This window comes from Phodopus roborovskii, unplaced genomic scaffold (assembly GCF_943737965.1).
Source record: "Phodopus roborovskii unplaced genomic scaffold, PHOROB, whole genome shotgun sequence".
NCBI classification, from domain to species: domain Eukaryota; kingdom Metazoa; phylum Chordata; class Mammalia; order Rodentia; family Cricetidae; genus Phodopus; species Phodopus roborovskii.
The window spans coordinates 11,554,432-11,566,113 of NW_026126469.1; the positions used below are offsets into that span (position 1 = coordinate 11,554,432).

The 11,682-nt window shown below is 39.3% G+C and overlaps 1 pseudogene; it reads left to right on the forward strand.

Annotated features, from left to right (window-relative positions):
* Positions 1-11,682, forward strand: part of LOC127227231 (RNA transcription, translation and transport factor protein-like) — a 29,254-nt pseudogene extending 17,572 nt beyond the window's left edge.

Genomic DNA, 11,682 nt, shown 5'->3' on the forward strand with positions numbered 1-11,682 from the left:
CTCAACAATATGTAATCATGTTGCCTATTTATGGAAAAAAAAAAGAGAAAATGCCCTATAATCTTTACCATGCTTAAAACTACAAAGTGTCCAGATCAAGCATCTCACAGATTCTCCAATCTTCCCTGGAGATAAGTAAGTCCTTGCTTTATACAACACAGTTACCAAGAACCAAAGAGAAGTACACTCTGAACCACTGGAGAAGGAAATGGATATCCTTGATGTCCTGGATATTCTTGCTTCCCTTCGGCTCCGTCATGAGATGACCAGACTGAGGGGGAGGTCTTTTCCCAGAGACTCTCACTAGTGATCTTCAGCTCCTGAGTTGGAGTAGATTTTGAACTGTGAGCTAAACCCTTTCTGTTGCTTTTATCAAAGTAACACAGAAATGGAAAAAGTAACTCATATCCCATTAAAAATAGTTACCAGGTTGACATTGCTGTTCTCCTGAACCTTTGATACGTTGCAAACAGTTTTCTTCAATTTTGGATATTCTTCTTGAATATCTAAATATTTGAGATCCTGAAATATAAGAGAGTCTGAGATGCTAATTCTGGCCACAACCAATGAAAGGACTGGGAACTGAAGTGACATCTTGCCTTACCCAAAGCAGGAAGAAGTACATTACTGTACGATCTGTGTAAAGTCTGCAGTACAGTTCATGGTCATATACAATTTTGTGTCGAATGTGCAAATCCTGTGATGCAGGTTGGTGTTCTCTGCTCTCAGAAGACTGAGGCAGGAGGATTATAAGCTCAAGTCCAATAAGACCCTGGGTCACGAATCTGACAGTAAAGGCAAATTACTCACTGACTAACAAAAAATACAAATGACAAAAATCAAACAAAACAACTTCTCAGATCTACTATGGTGGATGGGTAAAGAGCATTTAGCAATGTCCAGGCTATCTTGGGAGTGTTTTTGTAAGTAAAAACTATTTCAAAGTTTTTTGAAAGCTTGTTCTTAAGAGGTAGACTGAATACAAAAAAATATATTTATTAGATGTAACTATTGTAATCATATCTGTTACTACAAATAATAAGTGTTCCAATCATTAAAATTAAAAATGTAGTTTACCACAGTGAGATGGCTAAGAAGGCCATTCAAGAAGTAGGCATGAAATAATTAAAAGTTACAATTTGATGCTAGAATATAAGATATTTTCTAACCCAAAGTTCAAAAAATAGATGACATATTTATGAATATAACACACATATATATTCACTGACTATAATTCACATGCCTTTCCATAAAATTCAGAAGGAAATACCATTGGATAGCTAATCATTACTTCAGCCACATACTTTCCACAGATACTCTCACAAAACACATGAAATATTTGGTGGTACAACTTAATCGGAGGCTAGCAAATAGAACTCGGAACTTCATCTGACTTCAAAGAAGAGGCAATATATTTGAAGCAGTTGGTGCTTAGATAAAAACAAGATCTCAATTCATTCACTACATAAAATTCTTAGGTTACGACGTTAAGTGCAATCACTTGGCTTGTTAAATGAGACCACGTATGGAGGCGATCATATCTTAGTTATTGATTACAGCGGAACTTTAAATGTTCTGTTTATGTTTAGGGTGTGTCAGTGTGTGCTCTACAGGTGGATCATCTGGGGTTTCTTGAGAGGCCCTACGAATCTTGAGGCTGGAATCAGTAGAAGGACAGGAGACAGTGAAGAGGTTTCTAAGGTCTAGTGCACTGGATAGTTTTCAGTTCACTGCCTTCATCCTTTAAGGCTACCTCCTACTGGAAATACAGAAAGGTGTTTTCTGTGTGGAGAAACACACAGGTGTATGTGATAAACTGGGGTTTCTGAGCCCAGGCTATCTGTTTCAGTCAGAAACAGAGCAGAGCCAGGCCATGACTAGATTAGATTACAATGAATCCAAAACTCACCAAGCACATGACATAAATCAAATTTTCATGTATTTATAGCATGGGTTGTTTGGTGAATTTGATTTACTTTATTTTATTCCTCATTTCCAAACAAAAAATTAACACACCAGTAACTTAAATATATGATCAGTTATTGGTATAAATTATTGACCCTGAAGTTGTTCTAGTCTATTTTTTCAGACTTTAACTTATGGTCTAACCAAAGTTGATCTAATTTATTAACCAAACCCCAAGCCTTCATTAACCTTTCAAAAATTTCCCCTAAGCATATTAGAATATCTTTCATAGAAACACAGTTGCAGCAACTCTATAGTAAAATCAGAAGGGGCAACTCCTGCTGGAGGAATCCTTATCTATAACTTTCGTCTGAGCACCTCTTTCTCCTAACCTTTATGCTTAAGCCTATATTAAAATATCTTTAATAAAACCCCCAACTTGAATCAAAATGTGCATTTTAAAGATGTCACTATTTTTCTTCTTCTTGGTCTGTAGAATAGTCTCCCTTCTGAGTCTTGACACATCAGTATAAACTTATTCATGTGCTTCTGTGTATTTGCTGATAGGTGAGCACTTTGTGGCTGAACTACACTCAGCCCAGGAAGTATAGAACCGATGCATATGTACAAGAAACTATAGTTCAGAGAATAAGCATAATGGTTTCATATAACTACTTCTTTTTCTTTTGCCCTTTTTTTATTATCTAGTTAAGATACTACTGAGAAGTTTATAGCACTACATCATTATATTTTCTGATTTCATAACTACTGAGAGAAAAATCTTTGGCAAAAATAAAAGCTATCTATAAATGAGAAGTCACATTGTTCTACATTTCCATTATTGATTTAAAACCCCTTTTAGATGTCTTTCTATATCTAAATGGCAAGTAACTTTGTAGCATGGAGAAAATTGTGACTCAAGGATACGTAATTAAATGCCTTTGCTTTTCTCTTTTGGAAACAGTAATATTTAATAATCTTGGCAGCTTCATAAAATACAAGTAAAAAATCATGTTACAAATTCACCAATGGGGTGACCATATTTTATGTAGCTATTTCTTCCAACCTGAAAAATCCCTTCTTCCCCATTTCAGGGAGAAACGAGGTGCCCCAGAAAATATATAAAACTTACAGGAGTTATGAAGCTCCTGAAATGTAGCAGATTCATAGGGCCTCTCCCCATGGTCACATAAACAGTAACAATTGCCAGTGGGAAGAGACATTGATTTGCCAAGCTGCCTATAAGCTGCCTACATACCATGAAGGGTCCTCCACATACACATAGTTTCCATGGGCTGTCATCCAAGCTGAGTGACTTTTTCTGTATCTCAGCAGCTATTGAGATGCTCATACTTCTTGAAGTGGCCCCAGTAAAACTCATAAATTCATTAAGCCAGACTTGGATGCCATCCTTTCTTTGGTCTATCATAGGTACCTTATTTGAGATGAATAGATTTGTTCATGTCTTCCAAAGGGAAGTCATGAAATCATGTGTTATTACTACCCATTGGTGATTTTCAAGGTAGTAATGTGATGAATTATGATGGTCACCAATGTTCTTGAGACTCTGTATTCTCTTGGCATATATTGCCTCATGTTAATGGAACATGGGCAATTCTACCAGCCAAGTTTGAGCACTTACTCTTCCTTTCTCCTTGACTTCATTCAGTGTAAGAGACCCTATGCATAGGTGACATGTGAATGTACAAATTGAATTTCCATTGGTTGCTTTGATCTCTCACTTTGCATCAGTGTCATATTAGGAACAAAAAAAGAAGCTAATAGAACTTGGCTTTTAAAAGATGTGATATGGGGGCAGATACTTGGAGCGTTGGCATAGGCAGTCCAGTAATGTTACCTTAGTTCTGCTCTTACTGAACTAGAAGCATTCTAGGCCATATGTTTTGGAACATGAGAAGGTCACACAGTGTCAGACAATGAAATGCCAGCTGTGAGACAAAGGATGTGTCATCCACCTCCTTAACTACTACCTACACAGGGAAAGACAATGTAACCCATTCACCCCGCAGGTGTGGTCCTGTATGATTTGGATTGTTACCTACATGCTATCAGGGGAGCTTCCTAACTGATCTTCCTACCCCTCTCCTAACTTATAGGTAAGCCAGAATCTTTATGAAAAAAAAAATATGTTAATTGTATCATGTTACATTTGGTTAAAACATTTCAAAAAATTTCCATTAATCTGTGATGAAGATCCCGGTGTATCCCAATGCCTAAAGAAATGTCTTCTCTGGTGCCACCTCCCTTCAGTCACCTTGGCCCACAAGAACATTCTGCTTTCAACCCATTGACCCAGCTTTGCCCTGACTGACTCCCTTCCTCTGTCATGCTTTTTCTCCTACTCTTCAGATGAACATGTTCTCGTTCCCAACATCACTTTTCCAGAAAGGCTTTCCCCCCTGGGCTGGACAAGTGGCTCAGTGGTTAAAAGCACTGGCTGCTCAACTAGACTACTTGTGGCAGTTCCAAGCACCTACAAGGTAATTCAAAATCACCTGTAGCTGTAGTTCCAGGGGAGCTGATACTCTTTTCTGACCTCTCTAGGTATTGGGCATGCATGTGGTATACAAATAAAACATTAATATCTCTAAAAATTAAAATAACGAAAATTAACTTATAAAAGACGATTTAAACCTGGCTATTTAATCTGAGCTTCTCACACGATTTCCTTCCCCTCTTTAATTTCACATCATTTCTGTCTTTCTCCAGGTGCTGAGAATGTCATGTTGACATAATTATGCATATTAACTTTGTCAGTGTTTCTTCCTGGGTTCTGACAAGAATGAACACATGACACTAAGATCTTCACATTTGGTTTCTGTGTTCATATATCTAGTTTCTGGACTGCATTTCCCCCAATCCTTCCCTCCCTTTCTGTCTTGGCCGCTGACAATGTATCTGGGCCATTGGTAACTGTCAAGACTGTTACTTTCAGGGATTTTTCTTTCTAAAAAAGTGGGTGTCTGGGTTCAGTATTCACTGCTTCTAGAAGACTAGAAGGCTTTTTTTTTCTCTTGTATCTTCCAAATCCATCCAAAAAATGGTATGAAAAGCTGCTGCTGGATATTTACACCTTCATGCACATTCTAAGGGCAGCCCATGCATAGCCACAGCTGAACTTCAAAGTGACAACAAGCAACTTATGATGGCTGCAATGGTATGTACCTGTAGCTGATCTCAGTGTTATAAGAACCACCCTGGGACCCAAAGACTGGCCTTCCTATCATCCTAGGAAACTTAAACACAACATGACAATCAGCATCAGCCAAGACCCCTTTAGTCCTGAGATGGCTCAAGATGAAATAAGGTCAATTGATAACTAGTAGTCAAAAAAATGCATGCTACATCAATCTCCCATCTTAGCTAAGGCGATTTCTGATGCTTTTACCCCAGAATAATATATTTTGGCTTGTTTGAGTTTTGGATCAGAGTCTTGTGTATCCCAGTCTAGTCTCAAACTCACTGCATATCTGAGGATGACCTTGAGCTTCTGGTCCTCCTGCTTCTACCTCCAACACACAGGGATGATAGATGTACACCCTCACACCTTGTTTATGGGGTATAGGAGATCAAACTCAGGGCTTCATCTATGTTAAGTAAGCACTTTGCAAACTGAGCTACACCCTCAGCCCATAACTTGAATTTTGCTTCCTGTTCTGCCTTATAATTTAGATTATAATGCCCAGTCATAGGGCAGCCTCACTTTGTACAGAACAAAGAGTGCAGGAAGCCTTTGAATCCTTTCCAAAATGAGTCAATACAAATATTAATATTAAATATTAAGATAACTGTCTTCAAATTCCTTCCTATTGAGCTACTCCTTACAGTTACATACTTACTATAACAGATAAACAATCTCATCTCTTAGGGATTATAAATCAGTGATAGTGTATTTGCCTAGCACAGACAAGGTTATGATTTCAATCCCCAGTCTGGATAAATAGATAAACATTCAAAGAGAGGATAGAATCCACAAAGAACCAAACTCGGCTGCATATGTGGATGGTCATCTTAGGTGGAAAGGTATAGACAAGCTTTCTCCATCTTCTTCTGAACTCAAGTGAATACTGGAAGAGCATCCCTGATTAACTTAAATGGATAATGGACATATTTGTGACCACCCATGTAGTTGACCTAGATCTTGTCCTGCTAGGCTCCATCTGGGTGTTTCAATTTTGGTTGACTGACACTGAAGCATCATTATTCTTTGGAACAACTGAAATAACTGCAGTTCCTCAATAGGTTCCCTGACTGCTTCGTGTCCAATCTTCCAGTGTTACCACAACCTGTTTAAGCAAAAGACTATTTTTTTTGTTGTTATATATGGCTTGAGCTTACTCTTGCATGTTTACACCATGATTATGCCGAGTTCCCCTTTAGCTCCAAGCTGCATCTTTTGTCACAATGCACCCAAATTCTATTGTCAGCCATCATTTGATCAAGAAGTCTATAAATAGCCACAGGATATCTTGTCTCCAGAGCTCAGAACTAATGCTAAACTCTCTGTTTCCCTAATGAGGATAAGTAATTCAGGATACAATATTCTTAATTTTCCTTCATTCTTCAGAAGTCACAATCTATCAAAGTCCTAGCTCAGGGAGTTCTAAAGTTTCATTTAAGTTCTAGGTTCTGAATCTTCCTGGGGCTTATCCCATATTCCAGCAGTTCTCAAACTGTGGGTAATGGCCCCTTTGAAGATTGAATGACCCTTTCACAAGGGCTACCTAAGACCCTGTAAAAATGCAGTTATTTGCATTAAAATTCACAACAATAGCAAAATTACAGTTATGAAGTAGAAATGAAAACAGCCTTGTGAGTAGGGGTCACCACACATGACAAACTGTATTAAAGTGTCACAGCATTAAGAAGGTTGAGAACCACTGCTCTATTCTTTGATGAATGTGCACTTACAGCTGTCTTATCAAGAATCCCTGAAAAAAAGCCATGTATTATTTGTTCTATCAGAATGCTATTGTAGTAAGGTAACTTCAGTACACGCAGTGTGATGTGCTGTGGATTGAACAAGCAACCAAGATATTTTCAGTGTACAATATAACAAAACCAGAAGAGTTTATATTACCTTGAGGTAAAACTATAATTAAATTTTGTTACACATCCCACATGAATGTTAATTATTTCTGATCCTCCTCTATCATCAGATTAAACAAGAATGCATTCCTCAAGTCACTGGCTGCATGAACCTGAAACCTTGTCAGTCTTCTCTAGGAAAGGAAAAGTGAACAAACAAACAATGAAACGGACAAAAAAAAAAAAAAAAAAAAAAAACTCATAGAAGTTCTACTCATGTTATTAGTGAATTAAGGAAATGAGATTATAAAGCCATGTATTTGGTCTCTGAGATTCATCGAGTCCTTTAGAGGCCATATTGACACATCTAACAGAAACATAATAAGGGTACTGCATATATACCTAACCTACCTCTTTCAGCCATCATCATGGAGAAACTAATATCTACCATCTTTAGAATATATTTCTTTCCAATTTCAATTCTGGATGAATGAAGATAGGGCAAATAAAAAATTTTTTGTGTGGTCATTTCTAGGCTGAAAGCTCTTACTTTGCAAGCCAGGATTCCAGTGTAGGCATCACACTTTGCTAATTTTACTGTTCCAATAGAGTACTTGGAAACTGGAAAAATGACCATGCGGTAGATCTCCAGATGCAGGGAACAGTTAAGTTAGACTTTAACCAACATTCTGTTTGTTGTATAAACATGTGAATTTCAACCCCCAATAAAAGTCCATTCTCATCTCAGACCCTCTGTATTCAATGTTGTCACTCAAGTAAATGCTATAAGCAGTTTGTACTGGACAGTTTGCATGGCCCTGTACAAATGAAAATGTAAATTGCTGTGTTTTAAGCATTTCAATCCATCGACTATGGGGACATAAATATATAAAAAGCTCTTTTAAGAGTAGAGCCTAGTGCATTTTTTTTGAACATCCTCACCACTAGATTTATTTAGAGAAGCTAGACCAGCCTAGATGACATTTGCAGAGCCTAAAGTCATGCCCAACCAGAGGCCTGCAGACTTCAAGCTATATGCTTACTGAATGCATTATGAGGAAGTTTGGGGCAAGTAATTTTTATTAAATTAATTTTTAAAATTTCATTTTACATTCCAACCAAAGACCTCCTCTCTACTCCTCCTCCAGCCCCTTCCCCTTGCATCCCTCCCAGCGCACTCCCCACCCACTCCTCCCATTAGATAAGGGATCCCACTGGGTAATTGACAAAGTCTGGCACATTAAGTTGGACCAGGACCAAGCCACTCCCCACTGCATTAAGGCTGAGCACAGCATACCCTCACAGGAATGGACTCCAACAAGCTAGCTCATGCACCAGGGACTGATCCTGGTCCCACTGCCAGGGGCCCCTCAGACAGTTCAAGCTTCACAACTGTCTGTCACATGCAGAGGTCCTAGTTCAGTCCAATGGAGGCTCCCCAGTTGTTGAGTTCATGAGTTTCCATGAGCTTGGTCTATGTGTCTCTGTAGATTTCTCTATCACGATCATGACTCCCCTTGCTCATGTATTTCCTCCTCCCTCTCTTCGGTTCTTGGATTCCCAGAGCTCGACCAGGTGCTTGGTTCTGGATTTCTGAATCTGGTTCCATCAATTACTGGATGAAGGCTCTATGATGGTAGTTAGGGTGGGTATTCGCCAGTCTAAATAAAGGGGAAGGCCAGTTCAGGCACCCTCTCTACTATTGCTGGGAGTCTTAGCTGGGGTCATTCTTATGGGTTCCTGGGAGTTTCCCTAGCACCAAGTTTCTTCTTCACCTTGTTGTGGATCAAGTGCATCAAGACATCTCTTTCCTTTCTCTCCCTTTCTGTCCCTCCCCTCCACCATTCCATTTCCCCATGTTGTCATTCCCCATCCTTTCCCCTTTACCTACCCCTTCACCCCCAGCTTACCCAGGAGATCTCATCTAATTCCCCTTCCCAGGGTGATACATGGGACTCTCTTAGAGTTCTCCTTGTTTCCTAGCTTCTCTGCAGCTGTGGGTTGTAGTCTGGTTTTCTTTGCTTTACATCTAATATCCACTTATGAGTGAATACATACAGTGCTTTCCTTTCTGAGTCTGGGTTACCTCACTCAGAATGTTTTTTTTTTTTTCTTTCCATTTCTATTCATTTGGGCAAATATTTTTTGTAACTTGAGTTTACTGTTCTCAAATGTGAACATTGTGGATGAGAACATTGTGTTGCAATGTCCGGTTAAACATTTCTGCTATGGTATGTCTTTATTTTTTTTTTTCTAAAGACCAACATACCACTTTAACTAATGGATTTTGGGTCTAAACATTGGCCCAGGTGAAGGATTGAATCAAGGAATTGTATGTTGATAGTTATGCAATATCTTTCAGCTCACACAGTCCACTCTCTTTTGCCTGGCTTTAGCATTAAGATTTACTCTTTATTGACAGCCACTTGTCATATCCTTAGAAATGTCATGTCTTGATTGGACATCTCTACAGCTCCTTGCAGGTCAAGCCTATTGGCCATGCCTCTAAGCTGTCTTGCTTGTCACTATTATAATTACAGCTTTCTGCTGTCTGGCAGGTCAAGACCGCCATTTGATTCTTACTGCTTGAGAGTAGAAGGATGCCATCCCCATGAATAGATAGGAAGAAGCTCAACTCTAATCACATCTCCTATCATTAGGTCTGAGCTACAGAGAAGAGATAACATTGAAAGTCTTAGTGATGTTGCAACCCCACCTTCCACATTCCTAATAACTTTGTGGACCCACCCATCTGCATCCCTGCTACTCCCTGGGAACTCTTGCCTTCACAGTTCTAATTTAGTGTGTTCAGTTCCCCTAGTTTCTTTAGTCTGCTTTTTCTTTCTTCTAGGAAAACTCATACAACACATCTTTATTCAGCATTGGCCATCATCTCATTTAGACTTCTGAGAGCAAGCTACCTCAACAGTAGTAGGCTTACCCTGCCCACAACAGTCCTTAGCATGGTGTTGAAGCCCATGAGAAAATGCACCCAAGTCCCCTAACTCTTGTATGCCTTTTTTCAGCCCCTACAGTGAAGTACCCTCAATATGAAAACTTGAGGGTTTCCTTATCTTCAGCTGGTACATGATGCTAAATTCTGGCAACTTCTTTGGTTGCTGGGATCCCATTTAATACAAGTAGAATATTTTTTCTTGCTCCATTGGAATTTAACCTTAGGTAGGAGGCTGGGACCCTAAAGAGAAAAGAAAGGCACTCATGCTGTGGGTGCTAGCTGTAGAGATAATTTTCCAGCATTTCATCAAGAAGTCTTAGCTCCTACAAGAGAAAAGTAGTCCACCTGAACCAGTTTCTTAGAGCTTAGGAGGTTCTGAACAACTATGAGTGGCGTTTATCCAAGTCCCTGCCTTTATTTCAGGATAACAGGTGTTTCCAGCCAGTCTGCCCTGAGCTTGAATGTTTCCTTAACCACTAGGTTCTCAGCCTGCAGCTTTGCTTTTGTTTGTTTTTGTGAAGAGGCGCTTGACTCTCTGTAAGTGATGAAGAGACCATTTGTCTCTTATACTCAACCTTTAATTGCATGTTAGGAACCCTCGGGTTCTCAATCTCTCTCTCTCTCTCTCTCTCTCTCTCTCTCTCTCTCTCTCTCTCTCTGGAGTGTCATATAGCTTAGTAATAACCACACAACCCTACTGTTTTATCTGTATCTAGCAAAAGCCTGAACTTAGCACTTACAGTAGTTGACCTCTCCAATGGAGGTCTTTCCAGATCAGTGTCAGTGAAATATATAGCAGTGTCGCTCCCTCTCTTCAACCAAACTGTAAATATTCTACATAGCATAATAAACACACTTTTTCTTTTTTCTTTGGAGACTGGATCTTACTATAGCCCTGGCTGGCCTGGTACTCATTGGGTAGATAGATCCCCACGCAGGTAGCTCAATTAGTGGGGACCATGTTTGAACTAAAGCTCATGGCTTTGTACAATCTTGTTAGCTTCAACTGTAAAGATGAAATAGCATTTAGAAACTATGGCTTGAGAACCTGAAAATTGGATGCTACAGGACTGAAAATAGAGGTAAAGGGAAACACCCAGAGCAGAAACTGACCCAAGTTCTTCTAAAAGTATCTCAGAGATAGATGCTAACTCTCCTTTAAAGATTCAGGGTCACCAAGAAGGAATTAACTGTCTTCTTGTTTTATGTGTTAGAGCTGAATATGGAGACAGTGTTGAAAAATAAAAGGAATTAGTACCTGCTGACAGAAAAAAAAATTACTGAATACGCAGATAAAAGTGCAGAGCCATTGATCAACGTGGATTCAATAATCTGGCCACAGGTGAGGTGGTTCTGGCTAACTTCCTTCAGATTCAGTGTCATTGCTTAAGGCAATTTGCATTTTGGTTCAGGAGGGTCTAATGCAGGATACAGTAGCTAAAGCAAATGGATCAGAAGAGGGCTTACCTTTGGCTTTTTAAGATAAACACTCTTGCTTTTGACACAGGAAATTCGGTTCTTAATGAAGCTGCTCAGATTCTGCAGTTCCTGCCTATAGAAGTACTCAGAGAGCTACAGGCAAAACTTAATGAAGCCAGAGTAGTCAGAGTCATCAGGCAATTGTTGCTGATCCAAAGACAGACTGGGGAAAGCTGGAAGATAAGCTCCCCAGTATCTCAATTTCTCACCTGCTTAGTATGATGGAAGAGTGCACAGGCATGCCTTTGGAAGTCAACTGTCACATTTTTAAGGGAGAAATCTCAGGAAATTGA